Below are 20,946 nucleotides of genomic sequence, written 5' to 3'. Positions count from 1 at the left end.
ATCCAGGTACTTAGGAAGTGTTCCATAAACATTTGCTCCTACTGTTATTACTGCTGTTCAGCAGGGAGTGGATGTTCCAGAGTAGAGGTTCCCCAACGAGGATTAGAAGAGGATTGTGGGACTTGGTCTGGGAGGGGACAGTCAGCTCTTGCTTAGCTGATGTTGGAGATGCCCTCCTAACACGGAGCACTTAATTGGCCTGCTCACTCCTTCAGACAGAGTTTGATAGTGGGGACATCCGGGCCCCTGATGAGGGCTGCTCTCTGGGCTGAGCAATCTGGAAAAGAACCTCGTTTAGGACTATGAAGGCTGGGGCAAACAAAACAAAAAAACAACCAGCCGTTTCACAGTAGAATATAGTGATTTGGAGTATGAGGCTGTCAGACTGCCTGCTTTGAATCCTGGCTCAACCACGTTCTAGTTGGAGGCTCTGCACAAATTGCTTAACCTCTCTGTCCCTCAGTCTCCTACACTGTGAAAGAGAGAGAACGGTGGTGCCAATCTCATGGAGGAGTAAGTGTGCAGAGCAAGTGCCCGATGAACAGTTACCGTGATGATGGCTCGGATCACTGAAGCTTACAGCCGGAGAGCACCGGAACAGAGGTGGGAATTGAAGTCAGGAGGGCGAGGAGCCTGCCCAAAGCTCACAGCCCAGTAAGCCCCTTGCTCTCTTCTCTGTCGAGTGCTGCAGTCTGGTTCAGGGCAGATGGATTCACCCCTCCTTTGAACCCCTGGGCCTGGCTGCCAAAGTGATGGACCTGAACTTGGGCAACCAGAATGGGAGGGTCAGAGTGTGGCACACAGAGCTGGGGGTAACCTGATGGTACAAGCAGGTGTGAGTTAGGGTTGAGGCCATGACCTCAGAGCCAGGCAGAGGTGGGATGGAAGCGAGAGTGATCTGATTAACACACACATCAGACGATGTCCACTGGCTGAAACCCTGAAAGTCCTCACAGGGCCCCAGGCCCTGGCCCAGATCTCTGACTTCGCCTTTCACCCTTTTCCTCACAGCTATACTCTCCCTCTTTCTGTTCCTGGATTTGTCCAGATTATTCTCACCTCAGGGCCTTTGCATTTGATAATCCCTTTGACTGACACAAGCTTCTCCCCAGACATTCCTGTCTGGCTCCTTGTCATTTATATCTCGACTCTCATAAGCTTTCCTGCACAGCTGTATCTCATGTAGTATCCCCATCATCTCATCCCATCCCATCATCCTGGCAGCCTTTTCCTTAGCCCTTATCACTATTAATCATCTAAGTAATTAATCTAAGTATTGAGTAAGTATGAATTAATTTGTCTAAGTAGTTACTCATTTGCTTGTTTACTATCTCTTTCTCCCTTTTAGAACATAAGCAACTCTCGACAGTGAGCACTTAAGTGTTTGCTGAGTGAAGAGATGAAGCAAGAGGAGGCTGCAGAGGGGTGAGGAAGCTTGGTGGTGACCGCCTTAGAGAGGGGGGTTCACCCTGATTGGTCAGTTGGAGCCGGGTGTCTGGTGTCTGGGTGGGTGTGGCTGCAGCTGCATTAGAGACCAGAGGCAGGATATGCTGTCTGCCCAGGAGAGGGTGGAGAGGCCCTGGAGGGAGAACAGATGGAGTGAAAGATCTTCATCTCCACAGAGCAGGGAGCTGCATCGCCCTGGCTAGCACAGAGCACCTTGTGGGACCCCAAGTCAATGCCGTAGATACCCACGGCAGGAACAGGCCAGCATTCAGTGACTCTTCTCTGGGATTGCTACTTCAGACTGTTCATACCTAGCGGATAGGAAGTGAGTTGGTAGAATCTTCTTTGATGAGCGTTGAAGAGAACCTAACATGGAGTTCCACAGAGATAGGACTTAAAATAAACACTCCTGATTATGGTTCTACAGGGTGGCAAAGTTGAGCTGCTTTAAAATAGGCCAGAAACCATAGGAGGAAAATCTATGCACGGAATTACAACCACACTCATAGCCAAGCAGAGCTCATCGGAGTGTTCTGAAGTAGGGTGACCACACGTGTGAGGTTCCGCTGAGTGTTTCTATCTTTACATCTTTTGATTTCTAGCCCTCAGCAGCAGCAACCCCAGATGAAGCAAACCAGAGCTGTAAACATTTTCTCTCTGAAGGGAGTAAGAGGGCCTTTTCAACCAAAGCGTCTATACTGGAGACCCAGCAACAAAACAAAAAAAGAATGTGTTTCCAGCTAAAAAGTCTTTGGGCATGTATCAGCTTCCTGTCTTGATTTTCACAGATATTTTTCCAGAAATTATTTGAAAGGAATACTCCAAATCCATGAGAACACTGATGAAACAGTTTTAATAAGCACTGGTAAATGTGTATAGATCCCTAATTGCTCAGATTCCATTTCAAGGAAGATTATCTGTGCTTTACAAATTAATTTTTAAGTTTTAATGTCAGTGGGGGATCAGGCAGTGGAGAAGTCAGAGGCTGGCTGAAAGGGGAACAAAGAACAGTTCCCTATGAACACACCCTTCTCAGTAACCTCCTCTTCCCAGAACTAAGGTCAGGAGAGCAGAGAGGGATGGAGGAAATCGGGTCCTAGGACCGCTGATGGGAACCAAGGCCGCAGGTAAGGCTTTGTAAATGAGGTTGTGCTCTAGAAAAAGTCATTCCCCTGACATGAATTTCGGAGTAAATGTCTCCAGTTCATAAGACTTATGGCTCAACCACTACCAAAACTCCCCAGGAGTTCAGAAGAGGAACATGAGTAAAGGGTTACCTTGGCAGAGAGGGAGCTAATAAAACACTTTCCCCTTCAAAGCACTTGGCTAATGTTTCCCAATTCAACTTTCAACTAAAGGCAGCCATTAATAGTCCTCATTTTAACAGACCAGAGAGAAAGATTACAATAAATGTGGGACTAAAACTCAGGAATTCAGGTTCCTCCCCAGCCCTGCCCTTAACGCTTCCAAGGGAGAAAGGCAGAGTGGGCTTTGGCCTCAGCAGAGAGGCAGTGAGCTCAACACTCAACACACATAAGTTTGGCTCTGATCAGGATTCTACCTGTGAAACCCCCTGACCCACTGGCTCGCCCCTGAGACAGTGTGGCAAGACAGACTGCACAGGGGATTCCAGATCTGAAAGTGCACAGTGGTAAGAAAATACATGCAGTTTTTTGTCTTTTTCCACTTTCCACCACTGAGCTCCTCTGTTTGGTTGAGCTCAGCAGCACAAGTGCCTTGGATAATCCAGAAATTGCTTCCATATGTGGGCACAGGAAAGAATGTGCTCACTGGCTGCCCGAGAGAGCAGCTCTGGGCAGCCTCGAGTTCTTGTGAGAAAAATGTTTCTGAGGCTGAGAAGAGAGCCACAGGGTGTCCAAGCTGAGGGAGATCAGAGGGAACATCTCCCATCCCCCCAATTTATAGATGAGGAAACTGAGGCCCAAGGTCACACAGTGACAGAGCTGCAGCTGGAACCTGGGGCTCCCTGCCTGCCTTTCTTATTTTAAATGCCTTTTGGAACTTACATTTGGTCTTATCCAACAGTGCCCTTTATCTTAAGTAGGTGTAAACAACTAAGCATATGACTAAGCACAGACAGGATCAGCTGGGTGGGCCCACCATCCACATAGGCGAGGTCCCCATGCCCAGGACCAGGCCTCAGAGCCAAAGGGCTACCTGTTCTTTGTGGCTGGAACCCAACGGACCTTTTGAAGAGTGTAAATTATCTTCTGTCCCCAGTTGTCCCTAGCTATTTGCTTTGTGGTTGAACAAATGTCTAAAATGCACAGCAATCATTTTGAGGTTAAATGTGTCCACTTTTAGGTGTGTCTTCTTAGTACAAGTCTTGAAGTGACGTGATCTTCTTCTTTGGAAAACCATCCTATTTTTCTCAAGTTACACATTGTCTTTCCCTCTTCTCTTTGCAAACGCCTGCTTCCCCTACTCTCCCTCCCAACCCACCCCCTTCCCCCCAGCCCCAAAACTGCTTGAAAGGACCTGTAGCTGAGTTAGTTTAGCAGCAGGATGGCAAGTTGGGGTTTGGACTGACAGGCCTTGGTGCTGAAGTCCAGCACTCAGGGCCAGACGTGCACAGGAAACCTGGCTCGGGGCTGCAGTGGGGCTACTCTGGGACCCATGTCAGGTCTCCATGGCCCCAGACCACTTCTCAGCCTCAGCGCCCTGCTAGTGCACAGTTGGCCCAGAACTTGAAACAAAGGCTCCATTTAGGATCCAATGGAGAGTGGTCTGCAAGCATCCTCCTCTCTAGAGCAATCTCCCAACCCAAAACCTGAATCACATCATCTCAAACTGCCTGACCTAGGAGGGCAGACTGAGTGCAGTGTCAGAAGTGGAGCGGAGGAAAGGGAGATGGAACACATGCTCATGGTCCCTGCTGGCCAGGGCCAGCTCACCCCACACCACTTGGACTTCTCATCTCCAAGCAAAGGCCAGAGCAATTTGTCCATAGGCTGACTTACAGGTCAAACCTGACAAACCTCAACTTTCTAAAGGCTTGCTTTGCAGAGGACCTGAAACCCAGATAGGTTTCGCAATTCTGTTATATAACTCAAACTTTGGGGGTCTTTTTTTTATCTATTTTGTCCCTACTTATGCTACATGATAAATCAGGTGTGTTAAAGTACCCTTCAAAAAGTGTTTTAATTAGGATTCTTACTAGTCTAGTTGTAAGTATTAATCAGATAACATGGTCTTTCAATAAGTGTTTATTGACTATCTATTACATACGAGACAGAGAAATAGGTATGTAACACTGAATATAACCCTGTAACATAGTGCCTCCTTCCAGGCATCTCAGAGGACCTCAGGTTCTCTGTGTCATCTGTTTATGCTTCCACTTCACTATAAACTGTGTTGGATGGAGTCACTGCACACTCATTTGACTGTGCACACCCTTGCACTATGAGCAGGGCCTGTGTCTTATTCGTGCCTGGACAGTGCATCATGGACACTCAAATGTTTTCTGTGAGCAGAATTAAAACTCAGCCTCTGACTCCCTCCATCAGCCATGACCTCTTCTCCCTTCCTTGGTCCTCCATTACCATCACCACTCCACCAGCTTTTAGCGATTAGATGAGTGAAGAAAACCTCTTCTACGACCACGAACCCTGTGCTACTGGATCTCCTTCTGCAGACTGCTTTCTACATGTTTGACATATTTCTTAGCTAAAAAATTTTGTTTAGTTTTTTCTGTATGATGGCTCTAGTAGTGCTTAGTTGTCTTTAACTTCACTCAAAACAACTTCCCTAGATTGTACTGTGACAGCTGTCACATCAACATGCATTTAAAAACACTTATCAAAATTGGTGAATTTTTGTGCAGCCATTTTAATATTGAAGATGGACGAATATATGTAACTTTTTGTATATTATGCTTTATTTTTTCAAGAAAGGTAAAAACACAACTGAAATGCAAAAAATGATTTGTGCAGTATATGGAGAAGGTGCTGTAACTACTGGAACATGTCAAAAGTAGTTTGCAAAGTTTCTTGGTACTATTGACATTTTGGCTAAATAATTCTTTACTGTGGGGCTGTCCTATGCATTGGAAGATGTTTAGCAGCACCCCTGGCCTCTATCTACTAGAAGCCAATAGTAGGAGATATCCAACATACTCAAAATAGCCAAATCAATAAAGTTATTGGTGAAAATAAAAAATGCGTCTTTTATTTTATGGAAAAAACTAAATGAACTTTTTAGCCAGAACAATATTTTAATCAGTAGTTTTCAAACTGCAAGTTGCTGCCTATTCTCTAACAACCAGATCAATTTAGTGGGTTGCAACTAGCTCTCTTTAAAAAATATATGTATAATAAAAATGTATTATATTAGAAAAAATGGGAATTGCTTTATAAAACTTTTGTTTCTATTCTCTATCTATCTGTATTGGATCTCAATGAAAAATATATTTCTGTGGGTCATGGTCAAAGACAAGAAAGTTTTTAAAACATTGGTTTAGATAATGTTTCTTTATATGGTGTACTCACTGTTCACAGAGATTCCTTTACAAATATTACCCAGATGCCATCTCCCCTTTACATATGTCATTCAAGTGTAGAAAAAGGACTACTCCAAGCATGCTTATTTTTGTTGTTGTTTTAACTCTAAACAACTTGCAGCCTCTTAAATTTAAATTTTCTCTCTTAAAAATATTTTGGCTCTGGAAAGAACTGAAGGGACCCACCCACAACCCTCTGCTTCCCCAGACCCCAAAATCTACACTGCCAGGTTTTTTTATGTAGGTCTGAGTTTATTCGTGCAGTTCTTTGGCGTTGGGTCCTTCTGATGTACCTCAGCAGGAGAAAAGGAGGAACTCACTGTGTTGACTTATGTAATAGGGTTAGTTACTGCACACCCTGCCCTCTAGTTCCTCCAAGGAAGCAGGCCATTACTGGTTTCATGAGAGTTTGTAACTTTACACCACAGTTGAGACTGTAAGTTCAGGAGAAGGTGACGCCCACTTGCACCAGCCTGGAGCCTGCCCACAGCAGGAGCCTCCCTGCTCCTTGACCACTCAGGGGGAACACCAAAGTCACTTTCTGTACCATCCAGGCTTAAGGGGGGAGGGGGAGGGGCAACAATGGGACAGAAGCCTGCACGTGCCAAGGAGGCATTGCAGGAAGCTGGCTGACACTAGAACCGCACTCTCAAAGACAGAAGGTGTCACCAAAACTGTCATTCTAATCATGCACAGGCCAGGAGACCAGAGGCTTGGGAATCAGAAACTTTGAAATTTGAATCCTAGCTCTGCCTGTGGTTCTTTGCTTAATTCTAAGAGGGTTCTGTGTGACACGAGGACAAGAGTTCCTCTTGCCCTCTGACCAAGAGCAGTGACTGTGGATTTGAGGTTGGAAAGGCCCTGTGGGCTTGGTGAACAGCGCACCTCCCTGAAAATCTTCCCAGATTAAATCAGCCTTAAGAACCAAGTGGGTTTTATTCTACCTTCTGCTCTCCTGTGAGCTTGTTTGTTTTGTCTGTCCCTGGGCTTGAAAAGACAGCCAGATAAAGTGCCAGGGAAGAAATCATATGGGGGCTGACAGTACTGCGGGGCCTGAAGGATGGGAAGGAATAAAGTGCCCTCCCACCTTGGTGGCCCACAAGGCAGGGTGCTGTTGGGGTCCCTGCAGGGGTTGTGGATGATGGCTCTCAAGTTTCTCCTCTGCCCTTGCAGTTTCAAGTCCCCTCAAATGCTGTTGCTGTGGGTGGAATCACACAGGACCAAGGTGAAATCAGCCCCAGCCAGTGGGACGTTACAGCCCCCTTTGGGCCCACCTGGCGGCAGCATAGCCCAGAGGTGGGGAAAACAGCTCTGGATGCTCTTCTGGCCTGTGGTTCCTGTCTTTATCTGATAAAAAGTTGACTTCTTTTCCATTCATGTTTGTGGGGATCCCGGTTCATTGTTCTGCAGGTATAAGGTACCTGTAGTTGCCTTGTCAGCAGGAATGTCTGCACTGACCCAGATGAGTCCTGTGTTGACCCCCGGCATTGGCAGTCCTGTCCACATGGCTGTGGTGAGGACGAGCTCCCCGGGGAGGTCTCCATAGGCTGCCTGGGACTCTTCCAGGAGGGACTTAGCTTCCTCCATCCCAGCAGTCCAGCCGGAGTCCTGCAGCTTGCAGGCATCTCAAACGTCACACAGCCAAAGCCTGGCTGAGGCCTGGTTGCCTGACAATTACTCTAAGCAGCAGAGTTTTGAGAAACATTTTTCTTTACAGAAAGGAAGCGACCATTTCCCTCTTTTCCCTCATCCCCTTCACTGAACTCTGCTATAAACTGAGTTAGTTTGATTCCTTCACCTCCAAAACAAATGGCTTCAGCAGAGAGTACTGGGGACAGGTGTCTGCTGTCCGACTCAGGTCTGTCGAGGAAGCAGAGGCTTGGCGCTGTGAACTCCATGGGGACAGGTGCCGTGAACACTGCCTGGTCTTGTCCTGTCCTGGGCTTCCTGTGTGCTGTCCAGGAAGGAGGTGTGCAGCTGTATCTCTCACATCTTTAAGGCAAAGTTAACCTGGTCCTGTCCAGTAAGGAAACAGACCATTCTGTGCTTCGCCTGTAATTTTTTGTATCCTCGCCCAAGGATATGCTTATTGATTTTTAGAGATAGAGGGAGGGGGAGAGAGAGAGTTAGAGAAAACAGCGATGTGAGAGAGACACATCGATCCATTGCTCCCTTATGTACCCCAGCCAGGAATTGAACCTGCAGCCTTTTGGTATATTGGATGACACTTCACCCAGCTGCGCCACTTGGCTAGGGCTTCACCCGTAATTTAATAATAAAAGCATTCATAGAATAATTTTTGCCATCTCAAGCAAGGGAAAAAGAGCTGAACTGGAACTCAGCAGGCCTGGGCTCTTGTCTCAACTCTGACACCAAATAGCAATTGGCCTTGGGAAAGTCATCTAACTTCTCTTCAATTCTGTGTCTTCACCTGTGAAATGGAGATTGGGCAAAATTATCTCCATTTTCACTTTGCTTCCCAAATCTAATGTTCTGGGATCTTATGAAAAGTTCTATATTTTATCACTGAGTTTATAGTCTTTCCCCACTGGCTAAACATAACTGATTCATTTATTCTTGAGAACATAATGTGATACTAGTCACTGACACCTGTCTTAATCAGGCAGCATTTGTGACGCTTTAGGAAATTTCTTTTCCTCATTAGAGACCGCTGAAGTCTCAGACGGTCATTAACAATGTATGTGTGTGATGGGTGTCAGGTGCTAAAGTGGGTGATTCAGATACAGAGAGCAGGCCCTTTTGCTAATAGGTCACATTAGCTGGTTGATTATTTCCGGCTGTCCTTTTTGCAGTGGGTTGGTGACCTTAACCCAGAGCCATGCAGGAAAAACAGACGTACAGAAAGCCTAGGTTATTTTCCAGAACACTGCACCAGTGGTCAGCTATCTGCTTGAAAACAGTTGGGGCCACCTAGGTTCTTTACAATTGGATGTCCCTTCCTGGAAAAAAAGCAGGGGTGCACCAGGGTTCAGAGTGTGCTCTGAAGCCACCTGACCTGGACTGAATCTTGACTCTGTTCTGTCAAGTTAGTTGTGTGAACTCGGGCAAGGTGACTAACCCGAACTCCTCATCTCTAAAATGAAGATAACAGAGCCTGCCTCATAGAGTTGCTATACAGATTTGGTGATTTAATTTAGAGCATTTATAAGACTGCTTGGTACATAGTAAGCAATATCTACATTAGATGATATTATTATTACTTGTCCCAAAATGGTCTGGGGCAATCTGAAGAGAAATATGTCATTCCTGACGTCTCTGTGTAAGCATGAGAAGAGCAGGCACCCTCTTACTTGTTTCCTGTGAGTTCTTTCTAAGGGCAGACCACAGCTTAATCCAGCTCATCGAGTTTCCCTGCACTTTCTGGGCCCCTGCCCAGCAACTCCATTAGGCCGGGGAGCTTCTTACCCCTACAGAGGAACCTTAGGAACCTGGTCCCTTCACCTCTTGCCTCCCCATCCCACTGTGGGGCTTCCCCCTGTAGCTCAGAACCACCAGATTCTTTCCCCTGCTGTCATTGCTGACCTCTGCACTCTCTCCATCACCAGGAACCTCCTCCCTTTCCCCCTCCTCCTCCGTGTTGCTGGGGCCAGAGCTGCAGGGAAGCATAAGCAAAGCTTTTATTGGACCTCCATCTTCTTTGGGGCATCTGGGTTGGAACTCAGAAAGTATTTTCTCCTTTTCTATAAATGCTGGTTGGACCCTCTTGGGCACAGGTCCTAAGGTTCAGCTTCCCAGGCAGACAAGTTTGTCTAACTTCTCTGTAAAGCAGAAAGTCCACAGGGGCACCACTGACCAGTGTGTTGGCCCAGGGTCTTTCTGTGCACAACTGGATGCTCTGTAACATTAGCACCAGTCTCGAGAAGCAAGAGCAATGCAGTTTCTTGGATGCCATCCAAAACAGTCTGCCTCTGAGCCAAAACAGCAACGTATTGTTCCGCAGACCAGGGGTGAGAAATACAAACAAGAGCCTCAACCAGTAACAGCCACAAGCACCAATCAATAGTCATGGTAGAACTCGAAATGGAAAGTCCCCTTGGTATTTGCATCCACTCCCAGGAATCATCACCATTATAGTGAGCATCCTACAGAGCATGCACCTACAGTCCCCGGCACATGGTGTTTTGTCTGAGGCTGTACGCAGAGCACTGTAGAGAGCAACAACCTCTGCCTTCTAAGAAACTGCAAAGGCTAATGAATATAAAACTACAGCAATGCATGTATTTCCCCAATGGAGCTTGGAATTGGTTATATCTGAAATGCTCTTTAAAAAGAATTAGCCAATGATGTATGTGTGCACGTGTGTGCACACGTGCTCCTGTGTGGGGTAGATGGTAAGAACAGGTGGCTTCAAGTCATGACCATGTACACACACTAGTAGAGAATAAGGTGACCACAATGTGTGTGTGCATGTAGTGAAGCAGTGTGATTTTCACTGCACGTAAAGAAGACAGGATCTGCAGACAGACCTGGACTCGGCGAGCTCCTGCCCCACTCCCACAAATAGCATCACAAAGAAAGTCTCAGGGTAAGAGTTCATGTTCTTTTCCAGCAAGCATACAGTGAGATTCAAGTACAAATGAAGAATTCGATGAGTTTGCTGAAATGTAATTTTATATTTATATATTACACACAGCACACATGTATTATTTTAGCTAACTGAGAAATGTGATAGACATACTTCTCTACCTTATTTACCAAATAGTTAGTCAAGAAAGGGCAAAAGTAACATTTCAGACTCATTAAATTTCTGACTGGTAAGTTAAAATGTTAACTGTTGCCCTGGCCAGTTGGCTCAGTTGGTTAAAGCATCCTCGAATACATTAAAAAAGGTTGCAGGTTCAATCCCTAGTCAGGGCACAGACTTAGGTTGTGGGTTTGATCCCTGGTTGGGACATGTAAGGGAGGCAACCAATCCATGTTTCTCACATTAATGTTTCTCTCTCACATCAATGTTGCTCTCTCTTTCTCTGTCTCTCCCTTTTCCCCTCTCTCTCTCAAATCAATAAACATATCCTTGGGTGAGGATTTTAAATAAATAAATAAAATGTTCACAGTTACACTGTCTACCAGGAACTGTCTACATCAGAGATGTTAAGTCGGTCCCATCACTGGCATCACTAGCCTCAATCTTCTCCCCATTCTTACAGATGCTCTATTTGTTCATACTGCTTATTGTTGTCAAGGTCACATGACCACTAGGCAACAAAGCTGGGATTAGAATACAAGTGTTGAACTCCCAGGCTACCACTTTATCTTTACCACTCACTTTGCCTTTAGCAGATTCAGAGCAAAAGGAATGAAGTAAATGAGCTGGTTGACATCAGGTCTTAACCTGGAAGTGACTTAATTTTCAAAAGTCTACACTATCTGTACATCCAAAACCAGGGGCAGAGTAAAAGTGAAGGTAGGGTAGAGGGATCACACACATTCAGGCATCAGCATATGGGGCCCCAAGAAGATGTGTTTGCAAATTCCAATGCCAAAACCATGGAATGTAGCAAGAGGAGGGCTGCCAATTCCTCCTGGCAGCCTTTCCCTCACTCTGCCACTCACGGGTAAAACCTAATGCAGCAGCTCCCTACCTAGGTTAGCTCCACAGCAGGCCAACCAGGCACCCGGAGCCCAATCCAGCCTTAGGACCTGGCCAGTGGAATTCTGGTCTTGACAGTGACCTGTGTTTTTAAGTGGTAGAGAGTTCAGGGTTCCTCAGACTGCGTCACACATGGAGAATAGGGGTCTAATGATGTTTCTGTTCTCATCAGACCTCACGTCTTACTGTACTGAGGTCTCCATTAAGACAAACCATAAGAACCACATGAACGGGGCGGCATTCTGCGAACTCACTCCACTCTCGTGGACCTCTGGGTTTTGCCCAAGCACACACATTCTGAGGAATTCCTCTTGGTATGTTATGTTAAGACTTCAGCCTCAGTCTCGCTTGGGAACTTGTGTCTTCCCCCTGATTTAGCATGGCTCCCTCTAGACAGACACGTCAGTTTGTCTGTCTTGCCTGTGACATTTTCCCAGCATGGGGACCTTGGCTTGCTTCAGCCTGTGCAGTTTGGCAGAATGTACAAACTAATCTTTCAGGGGACACTGATCCGGCAATTCAGCCTCATCAGGAGACCCAGCCCTCCTGGATATCAGAGGATACAATCCTCTTGTGCTCTTTTCTGAACAGGATGCCCCTTTATAAAGCTTTTTAGCTTTTCAAACACCAACATTAAAAATCAGGTTACACTTTATTGTGGCAGATATCAAGGACTCACAGGGGCTCTGAGTTTCCAGTTCCAACCTCTGCTGCCCAGACACGATCTCTTCGCCATCTGGGTCAGGTTAGCTACAAAGCACAGTTATTATTCTGGGCTACACAATGTTGGCCCAAACCTACCCAAACACAAGAAATTTTGCTGATTGATTTAGTTATTCTGTTCATATAAATGAATCCAGTTGTACAGCTGTTTCTGATTAGCCAATGTACTGCTGGAGTTATATACAAATAATTTCATAATGAACTCAGCAACTACAAGGACAGGAGAAATGGAATCTAGTCTCACCTCCCAGAAAAACAAGCAGAAGCAACAGGGCAGGGGTTTCCAATGATGTTCCAGGTTTAAATTCCTATCTGCTGTGATTCACTTTTTCCTCTTGATGTAATTCAGCATAACTTACAAATAATGCTCTCAAAGAATCTGTCTTCAGACTTTTGGACTTGAGAGGGACATCCAGCTAGCTTTGCAAGCTTAAAACTCCTTTAAAATTCCCCATCTTTGTATGTAATAAGTTTCTGTTTTTCCCATTAAAACATTTATATTCCCTGAGACCATTCTTAAATAATATACTTTTAGAAGAAAAAAATAGGATTCAAAAGTCTATATTTACCTTATAATAAATAGAAATCAAGTGTTTTTGCTTTATTTCAGTACAGAAGATTAAGCTCAGTGAGCTTAGGTTCAAGGTTTTCTCCAGTTTGAAGACAGGTCACATGTCCATTGGAAAATGAAGGAAAAGACAGGGCATGAATAATTCAGATCTAAAAAGGTAAAGAGAGTGACAAGTGCTCCCTAAAGAAATGATTTGAAACAAAACAGGAAAAAGAGATTAAAAAGTTTATACTTCTAAAATGAATTATGCTACCAAGAATGTGGGCAAACAGATACTTTCAAGTCATGTTAGTTGAACTAAGAATACCATAACTTCTGGCAAGTAATACCGCTTTGGGGACTCTGACAGACAGAAGTGAAAAGCTTCTGTACGATACTGTGGTCAACTTCACACACAAGGATATTCAGAGAACTGTTGAAGTAGCACAAAACTGGAAACAATCTGGTTAATTAAGCAGCCATGATATAAATTAGTTTTTTTTTAAATTTGGAGAGGATGATTATAATGTTTTGTTATATTTTAAAAATCTCATGGATATCAAAAGATATCTGCACCCTGATATGTACTGTAGCATTATTTATAATAGCCAAGACATGGAAACAACCCAAGTGTCCATCAACAGATGAGTGGATAAAGATGAGGTATATACACACAATGAAATATTACTCAGCTAAAAGAAAAAAGGAAATCCTGTCATTTGTGACAACATGGATGGATCTTGAGAGCATTAATCTAAGTGAAATAAATGAGACAGAAAACACAAATACTATATGATCTCACACATGGTATCTTAAAAAGCTCAACTCACAGAAACAGAAAGTAGAATGGTGGTTGAGGGGGAGAGTATGTTGGGAGGTGGGGAAATTGGAGATACATATATAAGTCAAACGGTACAAACTTGCATTTAGAATATGAATAAGTTCTAGAGATCTGTTGCACAGCATTGTAATTACAGTTAACAACACTGTATTATATACTTGAAAGTTGCTAAGAGACTATATTTTAAGTGTTCTCACCACAAAAAATATAATTATATGACATAAAAGGTGCTAGCTTATGCTATGGTGGTAATACTACTGCAAATAGAAGTATACAAAATCAACACACTGTACACCTGAAACTTACAGCTTTGTCACTTATGCCTCAATAAAATAATCTTGTAGCCTGATATGTAGAATGTTTCTATTTTTCATAGAAAAAATTATATATATGCATATATATTTGTGTGTGTGTGTATATATATATATATAAAAGTTGAGGAAGTATCATGATAATGTTGATTACCTCAAGGAGTTAGAATTTGAAAAAATAAAAGAAAAATTATTAATTTTTCTTTATATACTTCTTTTTTTGGTCTTATATAAAAGTATATATTACTTCTGTTATCTGAGCAAAATAAAAACTACAATTTAATTTTTTAAAAGAGTCACATTTTCAGTGAAAACAAGGAAGCAAAGACTGGATTACAAAGGCTGAGCACCTGGCTTGGTGGTTAACAAAAGCCTCTTCCTAACTGTAAGGGACATGTTCCTTCATCACCGCAGAGTGGAAATGATATACACAAAAATTGTGTATGGAAAGGCAGCTTAAAGTTAACATAATACCATAATAACCCCCACATAGTCCTTTAACCAATTAAATAATTAAATTTTTTTTTTTTACTTCTCTCAGTTCCTCATCAAAAAGGGGAAAAGGAGGAGGGAGAGAATTATCATGTTTAATTAATAAGGTTCTGGCTCCAACATCTTGTAAATTATCACTCAAGTAAGCCCGAATTTTCCTTTCCTTTTCTTTTTTTCTTCATTTTCCCTCTATCCAGCTTATGCCCAACAACATTCAAACATGGTCATGTGGTTCCACACCAATTTAACAACAATCTAGTTTTTTAATTTGTCTCAAACAAATGTGAGGCTTTAAAAAAAAATACTAAAACACTAGGGAAAAGAACAGTGTGGAATTTTACCCACAAAACTTGAGATTATTTAAACTGATACTTTGGCTTATTTCTTAAACCATACATGGCAATCAAATTCTGGCTCTAATAGGTAAAAATAGGCACTGCTAAAGTAAATTGCTTGACTACTTTTTAAGGTTTTAAAAGGGCTTCAACTACTTTGCCCTTTTCTAGACCCTCAAAAATCAAACTAGAAACTTCAGTATCATATGAAAACTTGTCTTGGTGTCCCATAACTTGCCTTCTGGGACCTGGGACGGATGAGTAGATGAATCATCTTCCAATCTCCCTCCCCTCTGGCCTCTCTCAATCCATCACCAGTGGTCCTTCCTGGAAGTCCCTGCCCCTGCACTCACAGGTGCTGCTTACTGGACTCAGGCCTGTTAACAGCCCATTATCCCCTTTTATATCTCAGGCAGATCTGACTGTCTCTATTTTTAAATATCCATCCCCATAACACAAGACTATTGTGGTTAAGACACTGATCTCACTGTTTACATTTTCAAAAAAAATAGCTATAATACATGTTTCCTAGAGATCTTCTTCAAGGTCTGAAGGCTCTCTACTTTCAAGTTCCATTCTGCTGTGGATGGGGGCAGGGGGAGTTTCAGGGTCCCCTAAAGTATTATTTGATAATATGATCAATGTTTCAGCATTGCATCACTCTAAGATGTGGCCAGACTTCTCTCTTGGCCCATTCCAGGCCTAAATTCTTCAGTCTATAGATTAAATCTTCTGTGTATGTCTATAAAAAAATGCTTGGGAGGTTTCAGAAATGGCTTGAGGAGGCACACAAGTGGTTGACAAGCATGAAATTCAACCAACTGCCCATTTGGTCTGTGGATGCCAATGAAATGACTATATTTATTCTCTCACTGAATTGGTTGGTTATTTGACTTGACTCAATGGGCTGATTGTTTGGGCATCATTAGCAAGAGCTAACAGGTGAGCTGGTGGTCACCAAATTGGCAGTGAGAACTTTAAAGGGTGACTGTAGACAATAATGCACCAGTCATATATCCATCCCTTCAGCAGAATGCTATACAGCTGTTAAGAATAGGGTAATAGTATGTTTTTATGAGGTAAAGTATACACATTATATACATTTAAAGAAATCAAGTATGCTTACAAGAGAAAAAGTATATTTAAATAATGTAATATATATTTAAATAATGTTAATATATAGATATATATTTAAATGAGTACATATAGTTTATATAAGAAGAATAGAAAACATATAAAAATAAACTTTTTTTTGAAGTTGTAAAGGACTCCACTGTCCCAGGAAACAATTTGGCTCTAAATTTTCTATTTTATTCACTGTGTCCTTTCTCCTGCAGACACCTCTTACCTCATAGAACAAAGTATTCCTCCAATACAAAGGAGTCTGTGGCAGTTTGGGAGGAAGCTAGTGGTCTTCAATTTTGCTTAAACTTCTTTCTCAGGTTGTACATTGCCTCTTAGTCAAAAAAAAAAAAAAAAAAGATGGAAAATCCATGGATGGGAGAGTCCCAACCCTCATTTATATGGAAATGAACCAGGCACCAGATACAGGTATTAGACAGAAGTATCACTTCTTAGGTTCTACATTACAATAATAAGTCCCACCCTTCCCACAAGAACTCAAAATGCTTTTCTTTAATTATTAGGATTATTGTTACTGTTCAATTTGGAAGATATAAAAATAAACAGCATTTAGAGTAATTATAGCCCTAGGTGGCTCAGTTGGTTACAGCATCGTCCCCTATACCAGAAAGGTTTCAGGTTCAACTCCCCATCAGGGCACATACCTAGGCTGTGGGTTCAATCCCCAGTCAAGGTGCAGACAGGAGGCAACGATCGAGGTTTCTCTCTCACATTGACGTTTTTTCTCCCTCTTTCTCTCCCCTCCTCTCTCTCTAAAAGAGAGGTGTCAAATTCATTTTCACTGGGGGCCACATCAGCCTCACAGTTGCCTTTAAAGGATAGAATGTAATTTTAGGACTGTATAAATGTAACTACTCCTTAACAGTTAAGCGAGAAGTCAGCACTGCTGCCAGGTAGAAACAATGTGCCAGGCCTGATAAAACAAGGTGGAGGGCCAGATTCAGCCTTGTGTTTGCCACCTGTGCCCTAAAATCAACAACAATAATAAAGCTAATTATATATGTGAATAAAAAATAATGTCATATGTTACATACCAATGATGGTGAAGGACTACCCTTAGGATGAAATCTGTTTCCTAGCATCTTCAGAAACCAGATACTCTTCTGTAAAACATTAAAATCCACTTTGTCTTCGTGAAAAATTCACTGATCTCAGATCAGTGTGATCTACCACTCTCAGACCAGAGTGGCAGTAGGAAACTGCCATTCGATAAACATTAATTGAGACCCTCCTATATAAAAATCTATTGTTTTTGAATACAAAAGTGATTTTTGTAAGTTACTGCTTTGAGAGAGTTTATAAAGTAATGAAGGAGAAGGACACTTACACGTGAGTCCAGTACAGGACAGAGTGGATTCCAAGCCCCAGGTGACGCGCAAACAAACAGCTACGGGAATATACCAGGAGAGGCAGGAATCAGCTCGTGCAGAAGAGGGCATTTTGCTGTTCTAAAGAAGCAGGTTTTAATAATGCAAGCCATGTTGAATGAAGCTACCAAACTAGTGAAATTTGTAGGCGATTGTATCTCTTGTTTATTTTAGCTATATTCTCCTTTTATTTTTAGCAAAGTCTATTATTTTTCTTCTCAACAAGTATTCGTGGCCAGGTTGAAGAACCTATAGGATGCAACATTAAGTGAAAAAAATGGGGAGAAGAAAGGGCAAGTAAGCAAAGGCACACAGGGGAACAAAAGAGTCCCCTACATGAAGAGTAGTATACATCACCACTGAAGGGGAAATTAGGGTTAAGTTAGGAATCAGACTGCCCCAGATTTGAATATTAGCTCTGTGACTACCTTGTGTGACTATAAATGATTCAATTAAATGACAAATAGTAAGTGGTAATGTTATAGGAAAAAAAGAAGGAAAAGAGACAGTGAGTGGAAGGGAAGAAAAGGGAGACTTTTTAAAGCTTGCCAGATCATAGAAAGGTTTAAAATTCCAATTCACTCAAATTAATATAACTAGGAGATAAAAGAGAATGAAAAAGAAAAAACTGAGTTACACTGGGAATATGGCTTATTGGATGAGAAAAAAATATATCCATAGTAAGCAATGCTAAAATACTAAATTTGTATAACTTCATAGCAACATTTACTAAAGCTTCTAAACTAACGAAAATTGGAAGTAATTGTGTGTCCTATGTATTTTAGCTATGTTCTTCTTTTATTGAGTATTAGCAAAGTTAGTTTACAACTCCTCCGAAGACTAATAGCGAGCATGCTTCCCTGGAATCACAGTTCCCTGACCCCTGGCCAAGAGAGAACACAAGAGCAGTGGTATGTCCACTCCATGGGCTTAGGTGCTACACCTGTGACCAAAGCAGTTTGACCTGAGGCAGGCAGTCCTACTGGTCACCCCATACTGATGATGGTCACTGCACGACGGCCACAGCGTGTTACCCTGGTGCCAAAGGGCCAGGAAAGTAGTATGTCATTGGTTTCCAGCCTTGTATCTGCCCTGACAATCTCAGTAGAGTAGGCTCCACTGGGGAAGCCAATACCAAAGGCTGGGAGCCCCCAAAACTGAGATTCTGTTCTGTGAGATTCCTCCTTCTTAGATGTTAAGAGAACACTTGAGGCGACTGGTATGAGACTCTCAATAGACTACAAACAGCTAAGGGATTCTTGAAAATGTTACTTTATATAAAAAGCAGTTCCTGTGTTTAGGCTCTTTGTATTCCTATATGAAAAAAGGAACATCAACCGCGTTTTGCACAAACTAACACTGATGATGATGATAACAGCCCACAGATACTGAACTGCAGCACTACCTTGGACAATCTAAGTGATCCACATGTGTGACTTCATCCCACATTCAGAACAAGGCAGATTTTAAAGGTAAAGAAACAGGTCACAGAACTTATAAATGACAGAGTTGGGACGGGAAACAAGGCCTGTCCGAATGCCTGTCCCATGCTTCCACCTTGAGAGACCCCTGCCCAAGGCAGCATGTCAGCCTCACCTGGGGGCTTTAAAAACCTAGACTCCTGAGCCTCACACTAGCCTAACTGAATCAAACCTTTATAAGCTTCCAGTCATACCCATGGCTAAGGACCAGCATACTTCAATACTGGTTAAAGTGTGTTGGGCAGAATAGCATTACCCAGCTAATTGAAGGTATTCTGGGGGCTTCAGTGAGCCTAGGGTTTTTATTATTCCAAAGTATACAAGAGCCAGGGTTAAGTACTTTGACAAATGTTGGGCTAGGCAGTACGGTGAGGCTGAGGGAGGAAGTGTTCGCTCATCACAGAGAGGTGGGGCCTGAACTGTTCCCCAGTTGGGGCAGGGAAGGTGAAGCATGAAGCGCACTTGCCTATTAACCTTCCTCTGCCTGGCACGTAGTACACACTTAATAAATACTTGTTAAATGGACCAACAAATGGGTAAAGGACTGACTCCTTCCAGCTGGAAGTAATTTCACTCTCCTCTAAATTCCCTGTATTTTATCTGTACCGTTTTTTTTTTAACCTTATTTACTATATTCTGTCTTGCATTCCTTCTGTTTAAGACCATGTCTCATTTCTACCAGAAGGTAAGCATTCAGGGTCAACTTCACCTCTCTCTGAGCTAGCTCTCCCCCTCTACCCCTAGCACAGAGCACAGCAGGGACCCCTAGCAGGGACCCTCAATGCTGGATGAGTATCTGGCTTGATTCCAACTGTGACCTGATTCACATATGTGAGTCCTGGCTATTCACAAGGAAAAGCCCTCCAAACCTCCCAGCACCACAGCACAATTGTGGGTTGCTGGGACACAGTGGCAGGGAGACCTCTGCATGGAATCACTGGAATTTGGTAGACCTCATTGGAGCACAGGCTCCAGGAAGACCACGGCTCTGAGAGGCAGAATACGAAATCTCAGGTGCTTAAAATCGAAAGCAACAGATAAAAGGCACATTGGTTTTGTTCTTCTGATGTGCATTGTGGAAACTATAAATGTTCCTAAAATTACAACCTGAAACATCAAAGACAGTGACACAGAACCAGTTCCGAATACTTGCCACAAAAGGGGGCTCGTCCGGCTAGAGCACCTGAGACAAGGCATACAAGCTTCTCTTCACTGCCTGCATTCCACCACTTTAGCTCCTTATCCCTCTTGTGTCTTGGGGCCACACGCTACAAGGTGCTGGGTATTCCCTAACGCCTTGTGCTGTGCTGCTTTTGGCCGTTTCACACCCCATTTTCTCACACCTTGTAATGAAGAGCGAGCCAAGACTATCAACCCCATTTCTTGGAGGAGATAAATGAGGCTCAGGATGCACAATATAACTAAGGGTACCAGAAGGTGGTACCCAGTAGGCACTTTGTGAAATGAACAAATGAAAGAAGACATGAATCTCTCCAGCTGGAAGTAATTTCATTGTCTCTAAATGTCCCAGAATTTGATCATACCTTGCTGACAAAACGTTTTCCTTTTCATTACAAACACCTAAAAGAGTTTATGTGCTTCTCAGGAAGCCAAATTGAAGGCAGGGGTTGGGTGGGTCCCAAGTAAAAAGATGATGTCATTTAAATATTTTAATAACATCTGCAGAGTCTAGTCTGCATACCTCCATTCAATGGTAATGAATGGGCTTCCTACAGGCAGCTGTGGATTTAGTCCCTGAGAAACTTAACCTTGTGGGATGGCATGCAGGTAAAGATACACAGCAAAAGCAGACGGCCGTGTTTTGAGCACTATAAAGAGGAATTAAGATGAAAAATGCTGATATAGGGCTCCCTCACCTCAAGAAGTAAAAATGTGATTTATAAAAACTTCAATAGGAAATTCCTTGAAATTAATTCATCCATTATTAGAAAAATATAGTTTTGAAAAGGAAAAATATGCCAATGACTCAAAATGAAGCTACAGTGCTGTTTGACATTGCGTTGGAAACTGGCAACATAAAACCCACCCAGGGCGGGCCTCTGTCCAGGGGCTCCGAGGCTGCATCGCCTGGAGTCAGGGGTTACACGCGGTCAGCAACTGGGGGTG

At 43.1% G+C, this 20,946-nt stretch overlaps 1 protein-coding gene across 1 annotated transcript in view; it reads right to left on the bottom strand.

Annotated features, from left to right (window-relative positions):
* WIPF1 (WAS/WASL interacting protein family member 1) overlaps nucleotides 1-20,946 on the bottom strand; it is a 120,465-nt gene that overhangs the window by 98,150 nt on the left and 1,369 nt on the right. The gene's annotated exons all lie outside the window — the stretch shown is intronic.

This window comes from Phyllostomus hastatus, unplaced genomic scaffold, assembly GCF_019186645.2.
Source record: "Phyllostomus hastatus isolate PE091 unplaced genomic scaffold, TTU_PhHast_1.1 phas_contig_1, whole genome shotgun sequence".
Classification (NCBI taxonomy): Eukaryota; Metazoa; Chordata; class Mammalia; order Chiroptera; family Phyllostomidae; genus Phyllostomus; species Phyllostomus hastatus.
The sequence above is the reverse complement of the archived record's forward strand: the minus strand, read 5'-3'. Positions and strand labels throughout refer to the sequence as shown.